At 42.3% G+C, this 20,188-nt stretch overlaps 1 protein-coding gene across 4 annotated transcripts in view; it reads right to left on the reverse strand.

The window, feature by feature from the left end:
* Lhfpl2 (LHFPL tetraspan subfamily member 2) overlaps window positions 1-19,404 on the reverse strand; it is a 144,331-nt gene extending 124,927 nt beyond the window's left edge. For 2 of the 4 annotated variants that reach the window (XM_063258395.1, XM_063258397.1), the window contains exon 1: window positions 19,225-19,404. The gene's annotated coding sequence lies outside the window, so the exon portion shown is untranslated. Of the gene's footprint in view, window positions 1-19,216 lie in introns of all 4 variants that reach the window. The other 2 variants (XM_063258401.1, XM_063258394.1) reach the window with 1 other exon arrangement.
* Between the last annotated feature and the right edge of the window lie 784 nt (window positions 19,405-20,188).

A 20,188-nucleotide genomic window follows, 5' to 3' on the forward strand; every position in this document is an offset into this window, starting at 1 on the left:
CAATAGCAGCAATGACACAGATGCCCCGACCTCTGCCACCTGTCCCCAGAACAACACAGATGCTACCTGTGTGAAGTACTCCCTCACACACTGCCCTGTTTGTAGTAATTATACTCTGGTTACTACTTACAAATCAAAAGCTGTCAAGCTACTAAACAGAAAACAACATTTATAAAATCTTACATTCACTGTCGGGGAACTCCTGACAGTCATTTTTACTGAGTTTCTTTCACCACATATTTGTAAATCTATTTCCTATTTCCAAACATTAGTTGCTATTTTCCTCTTAAAATAAGGTTTCAGTGATACCAACACATAGCACATAAAACCACATCTCCCCAAGGGAAATAAATTACATTGCTAGGTTGGTGAACACTGTTAGCACACTAGGCCCATTAATGGTATGTGATACATTGCTACTTTCTCAGGACAAACATAAACACTTTGCACACAATTTTTAGGCTTTGATTTACCCTTTGCTTACTAAGATCTTAGCTCAGGAAGTTGACTCTTAACTGTTCTACAAAGCAGATTGCTGCTAAGAATGTCCCTCACCTGGAAGGTGTTCCTCCTAAGAAACACATATTTTAACAAATCTGAGCACAAGTCTAATTTGTAAATGATCATTAATTTTAATTCATATCAAAATATACACTCTAGAAGTCTCTTAATCACAAAGGCAAAGAAACCCCTGGAGTAAATGCTATTTTCCAAAACCTGTCTGGTCTGGAACAAGAATAAACGTGAGGTTCAGAGGCAGCAGGGAGCTTCCAACAGCAAGCTCTGCTGTGGACAGAGTGACACAATATTTAAAAGTTCTCCATGGGAACACTTGCCTAGTACAATATTCACCTAGTTCAAATGTTAGTACTGGAAAATACAAGGCTTTATATGCTACATGTCCAAAAACATCAACCATCAAATTACTCTAATCACCTCGGACAGGAAGAAGGATAATTTGGGAGAAACTTTTAGGGATGTACTGAGCTGCTCAAAGTAGACTGGCTTACCACTTCCTACATTCCAGTTATGGCTTATATATATATGTTGCCTCATTAAATCCTTCATTGTAGTCAGGGTTTATAAGAGAAAAGGTTTAATACAGGACACACAATTTACAGGATCATTTTATAATATTCACCCAAATAATCAAATGCAAAATAATGCAGATGTGTTCACATACCAGAGACTCAAAAAATCCAGCTGAGGGCCTAAATCCCACATCAATGTCCTGTATGAGTTCAGCTGAAGACCTAGAGCCCATGGCAATGCCCTCCATGAGTTCAACTGGAGACCTAGAGCCCATGACTATGTCTCATGCAAGTCTATATCAAGGATCTTCATTGGGAAAGCCCAAAGATCAGTGGTGGAAGCTAAAAAGTCTGCACAAGAGGGTGAAGGAACTGTGCCTGCAGTCTGAGGGATCTGCAATGGAGCCAGGAAACAATGCTCAAGGTAAAGACTAAAGTTTTCCTGAAAAGAACCACAACCATCCTCAATGACAGCAAGGACCCAGGTTCCTACAATGAGAGCAATTAAGTTCATATCAGGAAAACCAGCATGACAAGCTTCTCCAGAAGAACCAACAGCAAATCATCTTCTCCTCCAGTTCTCTCTTTATGATACTGGCAACAATCTTCAGGTGGACCATCCACACATGGCACCATGCTGATTCAGTTCAGCTGGGTATGTAAGTTGCCCACTAGTTAACCACATCCTCCTATCAATTCTACAGAGTAGACATGATTACTCCCATTTGACAGATAAAGAGATCAAGCCCTCTTGCCTGAGGTTACATGGAACCTGAAGTGTGGAATAGGGACCAGAGTTTTAAGGCTGGGTCTCCCTACCACACATCCTGTCAAGTCCAGCCCACCTTTGCTGTGGCAAAATAGAGCAGAGAAGCATGGTCTTCCAAACATTATCCTCCTCCCAAAAGCCTAATATTACATAAGTTTTTAAATGTTTTTCATTTAGTAAAATAATTGAAGAGGTTATATATTCATCAAATAAAATCTTATCCTCAGATCCACCTCTAACATCCTCCTATAAAGCCTGCCTGCTTTATATCAATAAGCCTTGTGATCTCTGATGCAAAGCAGAATCAGAGCCCAATTGGCTCTTTCTGTAGTCCTCAATCAGGACTCAGCTTCAGCTGGGCTTCTCACTGACAGGGAGAGCTGTCCACTACCCAGTTCCTGAAAAAGGAGGAAGGACAGGTCATACAGTCTGTGCATCAGCAGAAGGCAAATGGCAAAAGGGATTTCCAGAAGGAACTGTGTGCTCCCTGCAGAGATGATAAAGAAATTCCAGAGCTGCTTTCAGTTGCTATAACAAATATCTGAGATAAAGCAACTTTAAAAGAGGAAAGGTTTCTTTAGGTTCAGTTTTGGAGTTTTCACTCCATGTCAGATGTAGATTGTACAGGAAACACATAGCCAAGCAAGAGCTCCCATAAGGTCCCACTGCTTAAATGTTCGTAAGTTGGGGCCAAGTCCTAATACACAAGCCTTTTGGAAACATTCCAGATCCAAACTACAGCAGGTACCAAGGGAAAGAACTGTCTCTCTTCAACATCATAGCCCAGAGTGAAGCCTGATGATCAACTTGATGAGACACTTCCTAAGCCAGGATGGGAGAATGGATGGGAGGAAGTGTATGAAGCTTACCAAGAAGCAATCAATAATGTCTTCTGAAGTTTACATGTGTGAATTTAAAGAAAATTTCTTGACTTTACATGTTCAATTTGGCAATATTTAATCTTGAATTAATCTCCTAAAATGAATCTAAATTTTAAAACTCCTTTGTACTGTCATTACTCATCTCTCTTTATTCTGTGAGTTAACTGGGAAATTAAAGGAAATAAACAAACAACAAGGTTGTAAGCATCCAGACTGAAATCAGCAGTGTGCCTTCTAACCACACTGGGTTTACCACTGTGGGTTACTGAGTACAGCCCACTGCAAGACCTGGCTTCCTTGGCTGCAGGCCACAAGAACAGGGCTGCAATTCTCCAAGTGGGTTTGGACTGTGGTGGACACCCTGCAGAGAATGTCATCCATCTTCTGCTGCTGCAGTGTTCAACACACCTGGCCCTGCCAGTCACACCTGCAGATTTTGTGCAGGCACAGATTTCCACAAAAAGTCTGATGAGCTCCAAAATAGCACATCCTTCTGAAAGGGAGCGAACTATGGCACAAAAGGTGGGTAAGCTTATGGAGAAGGTAACTTCAAATCTACGTATTCCACAGTCATCCTGATTCTTCCCAGAAGGCTGAGCTGTTGGGCCACTGCCTACATTCCAAGGGCACTAGTTACACAGAACCCAACAGGAAAGGGACCCACTGTGCAGATCAATGTGGCAGCCCTGCCTCCCACTCACACCTCAAGCCTGAGCACACCTGTCTTCCCCAAAACCTCACCAACTTGGAAGGAACCAGTTTGATCATCTTAGGTTGCAATTTTCTAATCTATAAGAAAGCCCCAAGTAGAAGAAACAGAAGCTACTTAGCACCATTTCTTATCAATTTTGCAACCTATAAATATCTCAGAACACAAGATTACAGTCAGAAGTCACATCTTCCTTTATAGCATTTATTCTAAAAAATGCTTATTAATTTCCTAAGACTAGGGGCCAGAGGTACAAAAGTCCTCAAGGGGCTTCAGTCAAGTCACTGTCTTAAATAAGACACTTGGTCAAGAAGCTCTGCAGAGTCCTTTCCAGCCTTCCTGTTCTCTAGTCTCTGCACTATTAAGAGAGGATGGAAGCATTCTAGAATGTTCTGCATTCCTGAACAGATATTAATTCCACATTCATATAGTTCAGGCTGTCACCATGTGATTTATCTCCATTCTGCTAACCTTGAGCTACATATTTCCACTCCAAAGTCTATTAGCCAAAGTAGCACCCTCATCTAGAAGAGTCACTGGCATGCACATCTCAGGCTTTTTGGCATAAGGACCCTCCACACACAAGAAATCTGATCCCTTCAGATCCAAACAATAGAAAGCCAAGGGCAAGGTTAAGGAGCTTTCCTCACATGTCATCTAGGTTTGTTTATTTCTTCTTCATCAACTCACAGCATTTCTGACACTGCACTTCAACTTCCTGAAAAAAGCAAAAAGAAAAGCTTTTAAGAAACACTAAAATACAGCCAACTTCTGATTAGCCACAGTCATGAAGGGACAACACACAGCCAAAGCAAGAGGACTCTTGCCCCTACGGACTGCAGAACAATGACTCTCCAGGATGTGCAGAAGCATTACTGAAAAAAAGGATGACCTGTCCTCACTGCCCCTCCCCCCAGGAGTTCCCCTCAAATATTTCAGGAAAACACTTGGCTGTCATCTCACCTTCTGGAAGTTCCCAAGGACACCAGGTCCACCAGAAGGGGAGGTCTCTATAGCCTCCATTGTTAACTTGAAGGGAGAAAATAGTTCTTGAATCAAAGGAGAACACAAATTTGCATATGAGCTATACAAATCTAAGCTATAATTAAGTGCACTTAATAGTAAATAGGATTTTTATTAGCACATCTCAAGACAAGTTCTCCTGTTTTCTAAGCTAAATCCACAAATACTAAGCAGAAATTTACAAAGCTGAAGAGACTCAGGAGACAAAGGAACTGGGTTTGGGACAGTAAGAGTGTAAATGAAGGCAATGAACAGTGGGTGCCACATTCGTCCTTATCCCCGGTAACCCAGATCAGACACACAAACAGCCCTTCACATCCACTCATCCCCAATCTCTTGAGTTTCCCCTCCCTTTCTTCTGGTCACTCCTCTCTTCTTCAGGAAGAAACCAAGCTGCCTTGGGGAATGGTGCCAGCTGGTGGTTGGTGCAGTAAACTGTCTGCATCTAACCTTTTTTCCTTTCTTGGAAGAATTTTTTATGCTCTCCTCCCTCTGCTTCCTCCACTCCTTTCACTTTGTTCTTCGTAATGATGATCCAAAAAGCTTAATTTGAAAGTCAGCAGTCTAGAGGTGAAATTTAGATGAACTACTTTACTACGGGGAGACCTGGTAAGTCATATCATCTCTCTTTGTCTCTCCCTTCTCTGTCTAGGAATATGTATAGGAAATCTGCCTACTCAACAAGAAAGGAACAGATATAACATCACTCATCAAATAGAAGGCACTGTCTCACTTTCCTGCTAATTCACCATGTGCTCTAAAGCTTTGCACATCACTCAGCTCAAAGGAATGTAACGGATGATCATCATGCTCCAAATAAATCAAATCAACAACAGATGACTGGCAAGTGTTCCTCAGAGGTGAAAGAATCCCAAATCTAAATGAGGTCTCTTGCCTACTGGATTTCTTTATTTTCAGATTTAACATCATGATCTCGAGGAGCTGGCAGTCATACATAAGGACTTTCGGCCACTAGCCTCTCACGACAGGAGCAACTATACATTCCTGACCATAGTGCCCTAGAGTATACTGCGGCTCCCAAGCCCTCTCAGGCTCTATGGAAACTTTGGTCTCTAGGTTTATCAGGAAGGAAACAGAGAGCCTGTGAGACTCTGCCACCTCCCCAAATGCCATGTGCTATGACAAAGATCTCAAAAAGGCTAAAGAAACTATTTCCTTTCCCTTTTATTCTTCAGTAACAATCACAAAATTAGATAAAATGACCCCCCTGTTCCTCTCATTTAAGGCATTCTTCAATGCTTTCAATCTCAATTCTTTCTCCTTTAAATGAATATGAGAGCCCACAGACCAAAGGGTTTAGTGATTGACAGCTTCTTCCTCCTGGTCTGCTCTCCACAGGGAGCTCCTTCATCCCCTAGGGTGGGGTCACAATCAGTTCAATCTTCATGCTTCAGAGACATCTCCTTTGACCAAGATCAAATGTTTCCCTACTGAGGCCTGGTGCTCTGCTCAAAGAAGAAACAGCCCTTTCTCACTCAGAGCATTAGTGTCAACTCAGCCAGAAAGACTAAGGCAAAAGGAGGAGGAATGTGTGGTTAATTGTCCACCAGGCTAACACACAGGCCCACTCAGGCTTGCACTCTGGGAGGGCTGATCACTCCCATAAAATGTTAAGTGTCCTTTGAACCCAGGAATAAGGAAAATGAGAACTGTTTTCTCCAGCCTGCTAGGTTGCAATGGGAACTACAACTGTTTATTTATTTACTCAGATGGCAGCCATAAAGGGAAGAAGAGTTCTCCAGTAGAGAAGAGATGCAGGAGAGATGGCATCACAGCCGCCCATTAGGAAGTCAGCTTCAGCAAAGGCTACAGGTAGCCAATCAAGACCTTGTATTTTAAGAAGCGCACTTGTTAACTGCTCCATAAGAAAATGATCCACAGAGAAAAGGAATCAAGGAAAATTTAGAATCTACTTTTCACCATTAAAATACAAGGGAGAAGAAAATTTTTACTGTCCTTTACCTATTTTGAAAAGTTACTTTCATTAACTAGTTTTATTAAGCAAAGAACCTCTATCCAACTCGGACCTATAATCCTAATAGAACACTAAAGAATAGTGTCCTTAACTGAAAGAGGGCATGAGATAGTTAAAACAATACCTCCACTTCTTTTGCAAAGCAAAAAATTCAAAACATCCCAATGAAAATCAACTTTTTCTGGAAACAAATACCTGTAAGTCTTTCAAATCAACTCCACAACCCCTAAAGTAGATAAGACAAACTGGTCAATAAATTACAGTTGATAAGAAGCTACCTGATCCAAGTAAAAAGTGGTTCCTAAATTATCCATGAATTGTGATCTAGAAATGGAATAAAGCAAATGAGATATCAGTAAAGAAACCAGCTTCATATTGAACTTGAAAGAGTATCTTGGAGACTTTGCTTCCTCTTTAAGGAACTATAGCTGAAGGTTCAAGCTTCACCTCAGAAAATCCAAACATCTAAGGAGTTTGGTTGAGAGGAATGCCATTCATTTATCTATCCATCTATCCATTTATTGGTACATGTATTGGTACATGCATTTCAGTAATAAAAGAACTGTCAATCAAAGCCCAAGATGCTAATAACCCTAGAGACTTAGAGCAACTGACCAGCTGTTGCGTCTATTACTTGATATTACTCTGTTTGCTCCCAAGAGTCTACCCTGGACATAAGGAACCCACATTGGACAATGTCTTTGGATCAATCACAATGCATAAAACAGCTGCACTGGAGCTAGGGATATAGCTCAGTGGCCCAGTGCCTGCCTGGCAACCATGAAGTCCTGAGTTCGATTCAAGGTCCCAAACAAACAAACAATAGCTATACTAAAACATACACACTGATCCACAAATTCAACTGATAAAGCACTCAAGTCCCATCTTTAAAAAGAATAAACATTTCACATAATGAAAGAATGGCACAATGCCACAAGTCCAAAACACGTTATTACAAATCAAAAATTTCTAAGGAAACTCAGGAACTATACTACTTTTCTTGGGGAGATCTCAGTAAAGTATCCTATGTACACCTATTTGTTAGCCCCAGAGGGAAAGGGCCAGCCCGAAACTTGATGTCTTGACCTACCTCCCTGTTTTTTTTTCCCTAAGCTGGTAAGAACTGTATTGTAAAACATGAAGCACACTAAGACTCCAGCATCTCCTAGACTTCACTGCTCATAATGAATTAGTTAATCATTTCCTGTGCTGGGCAAGATGAAGACTAGGCCCAACAAATATCCTGCATGCAGCCTCTCCAGGGCAGGTGTGACACAAATATCAGTAATATCTCAAATTCCAAAGATGCTCAAAACCCAATCATATTTTAACATCCAGTGTATTCATTTCAGTTTATTTTCTTTTTTTGTTTTGTTTTGTTTTTTTTGATCAGTACCGGGATCAAACTCACGACCACGCGCTCGCAAGGCAGGTGCTTATGCCTCTGAACTAAATCTCCAGCCCCCATTTCAGTTTATTTTCTTAGTTTATTTTTCAAGTACAAAAGACAAACTACTTCAACAGAATAGAAATTCCTCAGCAAAACTGAAATTCTCATTTTACCCAAGCCCCAGGAAATTTTAAAACCATTAAGACAGTCAGCTGGGAGTTAAATTTCTATTACTGCCTTACTGTTCACTAAGTTTTCTTTTAGGAAGCCCTACAGTTAGGACTTGGCACCAAGTAGAAGAATCTACAGGTACGTGACTTTTTCTTTGACCCGGCACTACTAGTAGAAAGCACACACAGAAATCTCTTTCCCTGATTCACTGCTCCACACACCCACCAGAGCAACTGGAAAGGCTGGACATGCAGTTGCAGAAACAGAATGTAAAGACAGCAGAAAAACATACAGCTACATTCTCCTCTAAGAAAGAATTCAGATTAAACTTAAGTACTACCTCGGGCTTTAGTGAATTCAGCCACACATTACCTGTGAGAGAAGTCATGTTCCATTAAGTTGAACCATTGCTCTATGAGAGTCTCTTCCATCCACAGACAAAGTAGTTACCAGTTTAAACTGATACTGTACCTCTCAAAGCCCCACTACACTAAGAAGTATGGGGACACTGAAAGGTGTTAATACAAAGCTTTTTACTAAAATCATCTAAGTCTAAACTATGTTTTAAAACAAATGCTCATGCCACTGAAACTTTTTTTTTAATTTCCTTTTGGTTTCCCATGGGGAAAGTTTATTGTTTGTTTCTTTACTGCCTATACATTTACATACATATTCAATGCTACAATGGTCTCCCCACCAATGGCTGGGGTGACTGAGGTTTCCAGGTCTGGATGACAATGTTTATCTTTCCAACAATAGCCAAGAGGGCTCCCATTTAGTACACGCTCTGTTGCCTTCTAGTATCACTGACATTATTCTAGAAGAACACAATAAAATAAAAAAAAATTGTGACTTCTCATCCTTTTCAGTATGGGTTGAAATCCAAATTCCTATTAACTATATTATGATAAATTTTCAATTAGATATGGTAATGAGAGTAAAGAGCCAAGTAATTAATCCAGAAGGCAGAAGGTACCCTACAAATCATTTAATTGGTTTAGTAACATCATCATTGGCAGCGGGAGGTGGGAGAGGAGCTGTGCCTTAGTTTATTTTACTAGGGCATTTTTTCCCTCAGAACATTCATTTCTTTATTGAAGATCTGTTTCATGTTGGGAAATACAGTGAATGAGAGACGATATTATAAGGTGCTCACTAACCAGAGGAGAAAGATGCACACAAACAAGCAGGCAAAGCTTACCTTGACAAGGGCATCAGACCACATGAGCACAGAAAAGCAGTGATTTATTCTGCTAGATAGGTTGGAAACGCTATCCTCTAAAAAGCCTTTCATTCAGACAATCTGTTAAATAATAAGCAAAGTTGTGGCTGCATTTCAAATGAGGAAAAGTACTAGCCTAAATGCAGGGCTAGAGGAAAGTGGGTTGGATGATAAAGAGACCAACAGAAGGAGAAATCTAACTAACTAAACATCTTCACCAAGTCACACACAACAAGGGCAGAGAACCATTTTCTACCTTTTCTAACAGAGATGTTATTCTCTGCGTAAGGATTTTCTTTCTAATGAATGACAACCCTGGGTTGTTTATCAAGGTGCACTGTCATACCATTCTGGAACAACCCACCAGGCATGAGCAAACCAGGAACCAACCCCTTACCAGTGAAATGCAGTGGCTACAGGCTGATTGTACACAAGAGTCTGTTTCCCAAGTACCTGAAAACCAGTAAAAAAGCAAGTCAGTTAACTTTGAGTGGCTCATCCTTTTCTGGTACCAGCAAAGACCTTTAAACCATGGCTGGGACTCGCTGGTCTTTGAGCAGAAAACCTGGCCAGTGCCACCTAACCAAGGAGTTGGATTAAACAGACTGATGTGAGGATCCTGGTTTTAGCACAGTGGCAAGGTAACTATAAGTCAAGTACTTGTCAATTTACCTATGCTCTACTTTCCTTAACTGTAGCATCTACCTCATAGATAACTGAAAGCCTTCTGTGTATCTGGAGATCCAGAAATGAATGACACATATTGGGTTCGCTGTCCTCAGGCCACAAGGATAGAGTACACAGGTCGCAGATATAACCTCAATACAGCTGATAGGCAGCCAAGCCATGAAGATATGAAGCAAAGTAAGAGACAGTGCTCAAGTTGATCCCAGAAAGATTAAGGAAACTCCCTAGCAAGTGACAGCTAAGCTGAGGCCTGTAAGCAGAAGTAGGCCAAAATGAAGGACAACCAGACTACAGAGCTGGCCTAGCCTACAAAAAAACACCAACCCTGTGCTGTATAGGACTTTGAAGTCCGTGATTGTATACGCGCGCATGTGTGCGCATGCACAGATGTGTTGTAAAGAAAATATACAAAAGTAGTTTTGTAGAGGCTTGGAACAATTTGTAGCCTTGCAGACCAATGGGGTAGAGAGGACTAACCTACCCTTTTCATAGAATGGCATGTGGAGAAGCGGGTATTTCCCAAGCAATGTTGTCCATAGTTGTTTTGGGGATTCAAGCTCTAAGCAAAGTGGACACATGCTTCTCCTTCTAGATGTTTTCCCTCCTACCTAGATACAGAACCTGACCACTCCACAAATTAAACATTGAGGCCATCCTGGGAGGCTCCATGTGGTTTTATCAGAGTCAAGTTTCCTTCTGGGGTATGGAACAAATTCTGTGGTTACTAAGACACAGAGGCCCAGGAGCCAAAAAGTATTTCAGAATTAAGATGAATCCAGTTCAGCTCCCTCTTTGAATTTTTATCATTTCTCTCTTCTGAAAAAAAAACATGTTTCTGTAATGTACAGGAAAATTCTCACATCCTTGCTTATTTCTATAGCTCGTTTTTCTTTAGAAAAAGGTAAAATGGGATCCAAATCACAAAACAGTATTTAGATCAACACATCATGAAGACAATACACTCTAGGGGCTGGCCCTCAACCCAAGTCCATGCAGGCAGCTGAGTTATAGGACCTCAGGACAGCCACAGCAGCGATGATACAGAGGCAGTGAGGACTTTCGGTGCACGGCAGGCAATGCTGCTGAAACCCCACCTGTTTCTCTATGGGCTGCATCCTACATTTATACACTGTAGCTCCTAGACCTTCTGGCCTGCCCCTCTTAGGCCTGCCTGCCTAAGCTTCCTGCCACTCAAATCCAATCCAACTATACTGACCATTCCCACTTTGTGTGTTTCTTAACCAAACTTTGTCTTTACGGTGTGGCTGAGATGGATCTTGAATCTGTAGATGTGCAAGTCAATACTGACATTACAATAATATGGACGCTGATATTTTAACTACCCAATTCATTTGGCCAACCTGGCCTAGTTTTGAAAGATAGGGCCCTTTTTCTGGTCATATATTATCTGCTCATTATCTCCAAATTCTCAGCCAAAGTAGAGAGAAGGGAGGGAAAAGATCTTAAAGATTCTCTAGAGAGGCTCACCACTCACAACCCAATATCCCAGAGAATGCCCCAGAGTACTTAGTAAACAGTGTCTATAGAACTAAAAATAAAGATTTCATGGAACTAACTTCTTATACTGCTGACAAAGGACTCTCTGATTTGGTTCCATCCAAAATAAGAGCTTCTCTGTAAGGACAAAAGCATGTTGAGACAAAAAAAAATAAAAATAAAAAAGGAAATAAATCCAACAACAGTCCTTCCAAACTTAATACGTATGTACCCAAGATGTGAACAGGTACAGGTATTTCTCAGCCATGGCTAGTAAAACAGGCTCAGACAGATAGATAGACTGATATTTCTCCAAAATGGGTTTTCTAGAACCTGCCTGATCATTTTAAAATGAACATTTCCAGGACTCATTTCAAAATGAGAAGCTGGAATCACAGGGGAGCAACAGGGAAATGCAGCTGTACAGCCAACACATAGCAGAATATCAGGCAAGTTTCAGAATAATGCTCCAAATGAAACAATAGGCAACTTTTTTAAAACTTCATAATCACATAACTTCAAAGTTATAAGCTATGTGGGAAAATGCAGGATTAAATTGAAGGAAGTTAGTCTAGTCTTTTCTAGTTAAACTTAGGCAATATAACCAACATGCCAGGAGAAAATCAATTTAACTAAAACTTAGAAAAACAAAATAAATTTAAAACCCTTTCCCCTATAACTTTATTGCGTTTCAAGTAAAAGCACCACATATTCTGCTTAACACAAGATATTCCTGTACAACTTAGCAGGCCTTAGGGGCCCTAAAGTAATACCACAGCTGAGGCCCCGGGTCTCATCCCAGCAGAACCTGGGCTTAAGTAGCAACCAATTCCAAGTCAGACTCCACAGGCACCTCAAAGGCAAAGTTTAGCCCTTACAGACTATGATTTCCATCCAGCTATTCCCTAATTGCATACCCAGTCAGACTCACTGGAAAGACCTGCCCCTCAAAGTGTACTCCACATGATAAGCAGGATCAACATCATCGGGAGAGTTAAAAAAAAAAATGCAGAATTCCAGGCCCCACAGGCTGCATTTTAATGAGGTTCAAGGTGATGATGGTGCATAAGTCGGAGAAGCACTGCTTGAAGGAATGGGAATAGCAGTGTGAAGCTTTCACTGCATCTATGGAACGTCAGCCCACAAACTCCTTTTCCTATCCTCTTCACTCAAGCCTTGTCAGTCTGGGATTGTCTTCAGCCAAATCACCATCCCAAAGCCTGAGTACTAGCTGACAATCTAAAGCTCAATTATAGTTAAAAGGAGGAAGTACTGAATGTCTCCTGCATTCTCATCAGGTTCTTACATGTGCCTGCCTTAGAAGGCAGGAATATGAACTCCGAGACCATAAATCAGTAGAGAAAATCCAAAGTCTAAAACAATGCCAGGGAACGATGGCTCTTTTGGATCCAGCACAATGTTAATGAGGTTGGGATCACGAGTATGATTAGCTTCCTCTCTATCTTGGCACAGACCCTAGCCATTTGACCTCTGGCAGCCAGCAAAGGCTGATGCACTCTCGGTTACTAAGAGGACTTAGTGGCAATGACAATAGGAGGCTGAGCAGAGCAGCAACTCAGAGGACTGATAATGCAGAGTGTATCCAGGAATACCATGCAGCCCAGAGGGAAGGCTGTTATGGAGGTGGACAGAGTCAGAATTCAAGATCATCTGGACAAGCTAGACATGCCATACATGAGAAACTTGAAACTTACAAGAAATAGGAAGTCCTATGGTAATGATTTTAAAAATCAAATATGCATATCTAAGCCAGAGCAAATCTAACTTCATGAAAATTCTTGTTTGAAAAAAGAATCTTAAAACATGAATGTTTTGTTGACCAAGAAAGTTAGCATACTCTTAAGGTTGATGGTTCTACTTTGCAGATCAAGAAAAGTAGCAGTACCCCCACATCAGGCCAATCAGACTATCCTAAAACAGCCTCAGCCATCTGGTCCCATGGGTGTATATACAACCTGTCACCCTTTCCACCCCCACCATCATTTGAGATCTTACCCAGTGTGACCTTTTCTCTATTACTGTCCCTTCTACACAGCTCTTTTTGACACTGTATTACAATTTATACATTTTACACCTCATCTGTGAGTCTTCTGGTGCTGCCCTTTCTTTATTAACAAAGGAACTAGAGAACTAAGCACAAGCTGGGGGTGGGCAGGGGAGAGCAAACACATGAACAGGTAAGACAATCTAAGCACATCCACTTACCAAACAGATTCAGATCAAAAATGACTTACAGTCCATGTTTAAGCGAGCATACCACACTCCCTACTACAGCATGCATCCATGCAGAGTCAGTAATTAGGTCTGTAAATTATGAGCTTCCACTACAGTAGAACCCTGAAAACACTGCTACAAGAATGAGCAAATGAAAGAGTAAGTATCTGTTTAGACATAACTTCTCCATGTAGAATCATCTTCTAGAAATAGACTGCTGGCCATTTAAATAAAAAGGATGTGATTTTAGATTATTTTTAAGGTGGTGAGTCATGTTTGTTAAGTGTACATTCAATAAACACATGGTAGTCATTTATACATATTGCTTACTAGTAAGCTTTAATTCCCAAACTACCCAGCCTATTATTTTTCATTTCAGAAAATCTGATCTCTATGGGTAAGAGGAAAAAAGTTAATTTTTAAGAAGTTATTTGGTACCTAATAAGTGTGTGCCATGCACTACCAATGACACTACTATCAATGGCAGTTAAAGCCTCCCTTAAACAATTGGCTAACTGCCTCAAAACTGGAAAACAACATGTGAAACTCAGCCCGGACTGCCCAAGAGAAAGGAAGCTTGAACTCCAGGTGCCCCTGAACACAGCTCAGTGTGGAAGAAAGAAAACCCTGAACAATAGAATTAGTAGAGGAAAAGGAGCCCCTCTAAATTTTCCGGGTATGTGGTAAGGTTTCTGCTGAAGAGATATTTAAGATCTCACTGCTTGTCAAATTCTGTTGAACCCTGAAACAATTAAAAAGGAAATGTGCCAGTATACTATTTAATTCAAAACATCTTTTCAATTAAACAGAAACAACTCTCAAATGACATGATATTTATATCCTGTCTAAGGAGTGCAATTTTCCCTGTTCTGGAGGAAGTTGTCCTAAACTTGCTTTCGGTCACAATACAAATTACTTGTTGCATACCTGTAGCTTTCTCAGTATTTGCATCTAAGTTTATGAGTTAAAACTTCAATTTTATCTAATGATATAGACAGTTTTACAATGGATATTCCACAGATGTAAGTAGGCAATGTTGTGATCAAAATTTTGTTTTATGCAAAAAAAGATCAATCACAAACTCTTTTGTTCTGATCTTAAATTACATGTTATTTACAAAAAAAAAACCTGAAAAATTGAAAATAAAGAAAAAATGTATTTACCATAACCCCAAAATCTAAGAGAACCAGTTAAAACTTTAGCCTATGCCCTCCAACTCACTAAGCAGGCAAGGGTGAGATAAGATGTCAATGCTGGCACAGACTCGACAAGGATTAATCATTACCACTGGACTTACCATAAATTCACAGTAATAACAAAAGCAATGGCTATGCACAATTCAAATAGTATGCATGCAATTCAAGAGGCATTCATTGAGGTCTACTTAAACACACTTTGAATTATTCCACAAATAAATGAAACATAAATTAAAAACAATAGTCCTAACAATCTCAAAGTGGTAAATAAATCCCATCACTTAAATAAAAAGTTCTCCTAGTACAGAGGCAAGAAGAGTCCACAGTGCTCTCTGCAGTAGGAAAGTTCATGTTGAGGAGAAAGAGTGTACAGAGCAGGTGGAAATGAAGACTTAGGAACTGGAAATATGAAGCTGCTGGTCATGACGAATCCTTTTAGAATCAGAGATTCAACCTACAAACAGAGAGAGACTTAAAAGTGCTCTAACATAACACTCTTGCTCCATACATCAGCCTAGGCTATAAATCCTCAACATGTCATCCTTATGCAACCAAAAGCCAGACAACCTGGCTACATCTACTTTAACCTTTTCTTATAAAGATGGCATTAAGAAAGAACTGTTACAACTGCCAGTGTCACTTCAATAATATTCAATATTATTCTTTATGAACCACTGAAATACCCAAAGTTTTTCATTCCAATACCATAACTAGGTATAGGAAACCATGTAAGGAGTATGGTTAGTATGATTAACTCTCAAAAGTTTGGAAAGCATGTGAAGAGTTTTAAAAGATAGTTTGATTAACTATCTTTTAAAACTCATCCCTTTAACTATTTCAGCCCAAAATAACAGAGACAGATTCTTCCATATCTGCAGAAAAACACCCATAGGCGCCTGGCCCTTTGAGGCCAAAGTCAAGGTCTTGATTATCCTGTTAGGCCTACTGAAAGGAAGAATGAAAAATTTTTATTCACAAACACACAAATGACTCTTATCTCCAGTATGATTCAGCAAATCTCCACAAACCAGGCAGTAGAGGGAAGCTTTTCTGAAACCAGTTCCCATTGCTCTGAAAAAAACTTCTTCCTTCCATCTCTAGCTCCAACCTCTTTTCTTGCTTCTGTATCCACTGCTGAACTGAAGTTCGCTCACTGGAAGGCTCACAGGTCAGTTTTCATTTCAACTGAAATCATTAATCATCTGTCCCAACTATAGTTTCTACAGCTGTTTATCTCAGGAAAGGTACGATCAGCTCCCGTACATACTAGCTGATTCCCTATTGGGAAGGCCCACCCTAAGAAGATGAACAGACAGTGCAGTCACCTCGCTAGATATACATCAAGGCACTGCTCCCCAGCTCATTTTCTCCCCCAGCATCCCATCGCCCAGCTCACCTTGTTCACAGAGTTCTTTTAAAGCAGTGTGACCTCTACATTCACTTGCTAAATCCACCTTCCTCACAGCACCCAAAGGGAGCTTCAGATGCTCAGCTTAGCACCCAACACCCTATACTCTTCGAACTGCAGCATACACTCCAGACTGTAGTCCAAGCAACTACCATCAGTGCCTGACTGGCACCTTTTCAAGTCTTCTAGAGTCTAAATCTGTGCATTATTATTGAATTAGGTATTATCATACTTTTAAGGAAAAAACACCACCTTGAAGGCACATGAGGAATGCAGTATCTACTCTGTTTTCTCATACTTCCTACAATGACAGAGTCAAGTGTTTCAGAGCCAGGCGAACCGATACCCTGGTTTTAGAACTTGATAATCAGATCCTATTTTTACTCCTTGTCTTTCTAAAATTGAGAGGTCTTAAACTGCTATTTGTTTTTACTGCATGTAGTTATTTGTCTCATTGGCTAGTGGTTCTACTAAGGCATTATTCAATGTATAGATATATCTTTTTATAAAGTGTACAGAAAGAAATAAACCTCTCATCTTTATGGAGGATCTTTTGGACTTGCTGTAATGCCTCCCAGCCAGATCATCTCCCTCAAAAGAAACTGCCTCATAGACTGAAAGTAGACCAGCATTCCGGTCTCCCCATGCAGATTCTTTTCAGTCAAAATGAGAGTATCCAGGGTTTATAGCGGTCCTATCGCTCATACAGCTTGTTTCTCTCACCAGAATTTTCCTCTGCAATAGCAGAGGCTTGTTTTTGGCTTTTGCTGTACTACTACAGCCTAAAACAGAGCTAGGTCCCTGCTGGATGACAGAAAGAATGAATGAATGAATGAACAGACATGTGCCTAAATTAGAAGGAGCAAACCATAGCACCATAGTTCCCCTGCTCAAGAAATATTGCTCTGCTACAAATGTCTGATTTTCACTAAGCCCAAGTCCTACATTAAAGTTGTTTTTTGGAGATTAGCTACATGCTATTTGTATTTTTCTGAGTATACTAAGCATTGAGTAAAATAGTGATTTTAGGATTCCCAATAAAATTAACAGAAATGTTAATGTGTCCCCTAATGCACTACAGTTGTTTTTGGTTTTTCTTTTTTTCAAACAAAACTTGGATATTTACTTTGGTGGGAGCTGGGACACAAGAATCTATCATCGGAAGGAGCAGTCAGGCTTGGCATTGTAAATCACATCTATCCTCTCAGACCCACATAGAGCCTATATGACAGCCTCCCTGGAAATGGTGGCACAGAAAAGGCCAAAAGAAAAGAAAAGCCAAAAGGATGCAGTTTGCAAGTTCTAGAAAGACCATGTATGCTTGGGTGTAGATTAGCATGGGCATGGGTGCAATTCAACTCAGTCACACGCTCTGTCATCAAGTATCCTTGTATCCCCATTTTCTCTTGGCATCTGAACTACTCACAATGTTATTAACATTTTCTAAGGACTTACTCAGTGTGATGAACCATCCTGAATCTTTTACAAAAGCAATAAATTAATCCTGAAGTCAATCCTTTGACCTAATCTGTACAGACACAGAAACTAAGGCTAAAAGCAGTAACTAGCCCAAGGTTCAGGTAATATATGGCACATCTGGGAATTCAACACACCGAACTTGAATCTCTTCAATTTTGTATAGGAAGCTCCCCAGCTGCATATGATGTTCACGAAAGTATATCTGTAATTTATGTAGTTTTTAGTATACTGTTTCACAACCATCTACTACTTTGGCTTTTTCATCTCTACACTATCCAAGCCCTGTACATTGCAAAATCTCTTTAATTCAAATCCACACATGGTTCTCAGCAGGCCTCATGGAATCTCAGCACATATACATGGATAAAACAGTGTACATTACTTTTTCCAGAAGGCAAAACTTTGCTCTAATCCACAAATATCCTTCTTTCTTCCTATAAACAAATTACTGGTTCACATATCATGACTCAAATTATATCATGGATGTTCATTTGCAGTGTAATTATTCTTCCTAATTAGACTATCTGAAGACAAATAGGTCCCCTGCTCACCCTCCTCTCCAACTCACAATGTCGTCTCCCTAGTATAAAAGATTCACAGTTGGGGCTGTCTGTTCTGTGGGACCATGTAGCGGGAAATACTATAATAAGATAGTGTTATATTTGGTATTACTTCAAATCCTTCAAATACTATTTCACCAGAATGAGATTTTTGAACAAGACTAATAACAAAGCCTATCAGTCTGATAAAGGAAAAAAAAGTAATCTTGGATTTTCTCTTCCCTCATCTTTAGTCTTCCCACGAACAGGTGTTCTCTATCTCTTAAATTTCAAAAGGAATAATTTTTAAGAGAATCAAGAGTGCCTAGAAAAGCCACCAAAGAAATGAGCATCTGATCTTTTCTCAAAAAAGGCAGGGTGGAGCCCCTCTGCCCGTGCGTGAAGCCAAAGCAATGTGCTGGTCACAGACGTCCTCTCTAGCATCGTGGGCTCCACACACTGGTTCTACTTTCCACGAGGGTCGCCAACGGCCACCTACACAGACACACAGGCACAGGAAGCGGGCGGATAGGGGACGGGTTTGCCTCAGGCTCCTGCGACTCTCCCGAAGCAGTTCGCTCGCGCACTTCACAAAACTGCTGACCTCCTACAGTCAAAGAAGCTGAACAGACTGAGAAAAACGCTTTTGCTCTGCTCAGTTCAAAGAATACCGGGCCTCCAAACAGAAGGGAAAAGAAAGGCAAAACCCACCCAGGAACCAGCCCGCCCTGGCAGGGTCGCCTCTCGTGGCCGCCTCCTCCCGCCACAGGAGCGCAGCCGGCTCGGGACGCGTCGGCGCCGGCGCCGGCGGGGACACGCGGTGACAGGACCGCTCGGCCGCCGGGATGGGGCACCGCTGGGAACGGGCAGAGCCGCCCCCGCGCCAACCGGCTCGCCCGCTCCCTCCTCAGCCTCTGCTCAGAGCCCGCCGCCCCCTCCCCGCAGTCTCCTCAGAGCCCGCCGCTCCCCCCCGCAGCCCTTACGTCCTCACCGCCGCCGCGTCCCGGTCCGCCCCGCGCTCCGGCAGACCGCGCGCTGCTCCCGCTCTCCAGCCGCCCGCAGCCCCGGGAGCAGGAGGAGGAGCCGGGGAGAGGGCGGGCTACCCGCAGCAGGCAGGACTAGCAGGAGGGGCAGGGGCTGCTGAGCCGCCAGCCCCGCCCTGCGCCGCCGCCGCCCAGTCGCCGTCTCTGTCCTGGTCTGGGGAGCCGGGGAAGGGGCGGGGCCGGGAGGGGGCGGAGCCCTGGGTGGGCGGGGCGGCCGAGGGCCGGCCTCGGAAGGGGGGCGTCCCTTGGGCGGGGATCCTGAGGGAGGGCGGGCTCTGGGGTCGCGCCCTGGGGTCCCGCGGGGGTCGGCTGGGAGGGACAGCGGGGCCTGGGCTTCCGGGTCCGAGCCCAGACCCGCCCGTCTGAAGGACTTCGGTTCCCGGCCTGCGACTGGCAGCGGGAGAGCGGATCCCGGCCGGAGCCGCACCCGCCGAACTGTCCCGACGAAGAAAGGGACTGGGCGCCTCGGTTGCTCGGAGAGTCCCTTACTGAGATGCCACAGCATGAAGGTCTCCCCCGCTCAGGACACGGATGTCTGTGCCAGGCGCTAGCCAGTCTGCAAAGCTCCAGAGAGGCCCCCTCCGCTTCCCCCTTTCCTTCCCCGGGCCAGGGACCAGTCCCAGGGCTGCGAGGCACAGCCGGTTGCTCTATGTTGGAAACCTGGGGACGCCAGCCAAGCAAAGCCTACTTTGTCTTTTTCCTGTCCAACTTTTCTGTCCTCCAGCTTCTCAATTTGTTGTCTGGCACACCTTTATGCACTAGTCTCAGGGAGGGAGACCGGCAAGTCAGTTTGAGGCCCCTCTTCACAGCCTGTAGGGTCCCTGGTTTTCACGGTCGTGTTAGGTGCCCCGTGCTTTCTCAACTCATTGACTTTATGACCTTTTCCCTCCTCATTTATTCTGGTCTTGCTTC

Source organism: Cavia porcellus, unplaced genomic scaffold, assembly GCF_034190915.1.
Source record: "Cavia porcellus strain 051 isolate PalLab524CR breed Dunkin Hartley unplaced genomic scaffold, mCavPor4.1 scaffold_11, whole genome shotgun sequence".
In the NCBI taxonomy this organism is placed as follows: domain Eukaryota; kingdom Metazoa; phylum Chordata; class Mammalia; order Rodentia; family Caviidae; genus Cavia; species Cavia porcellus.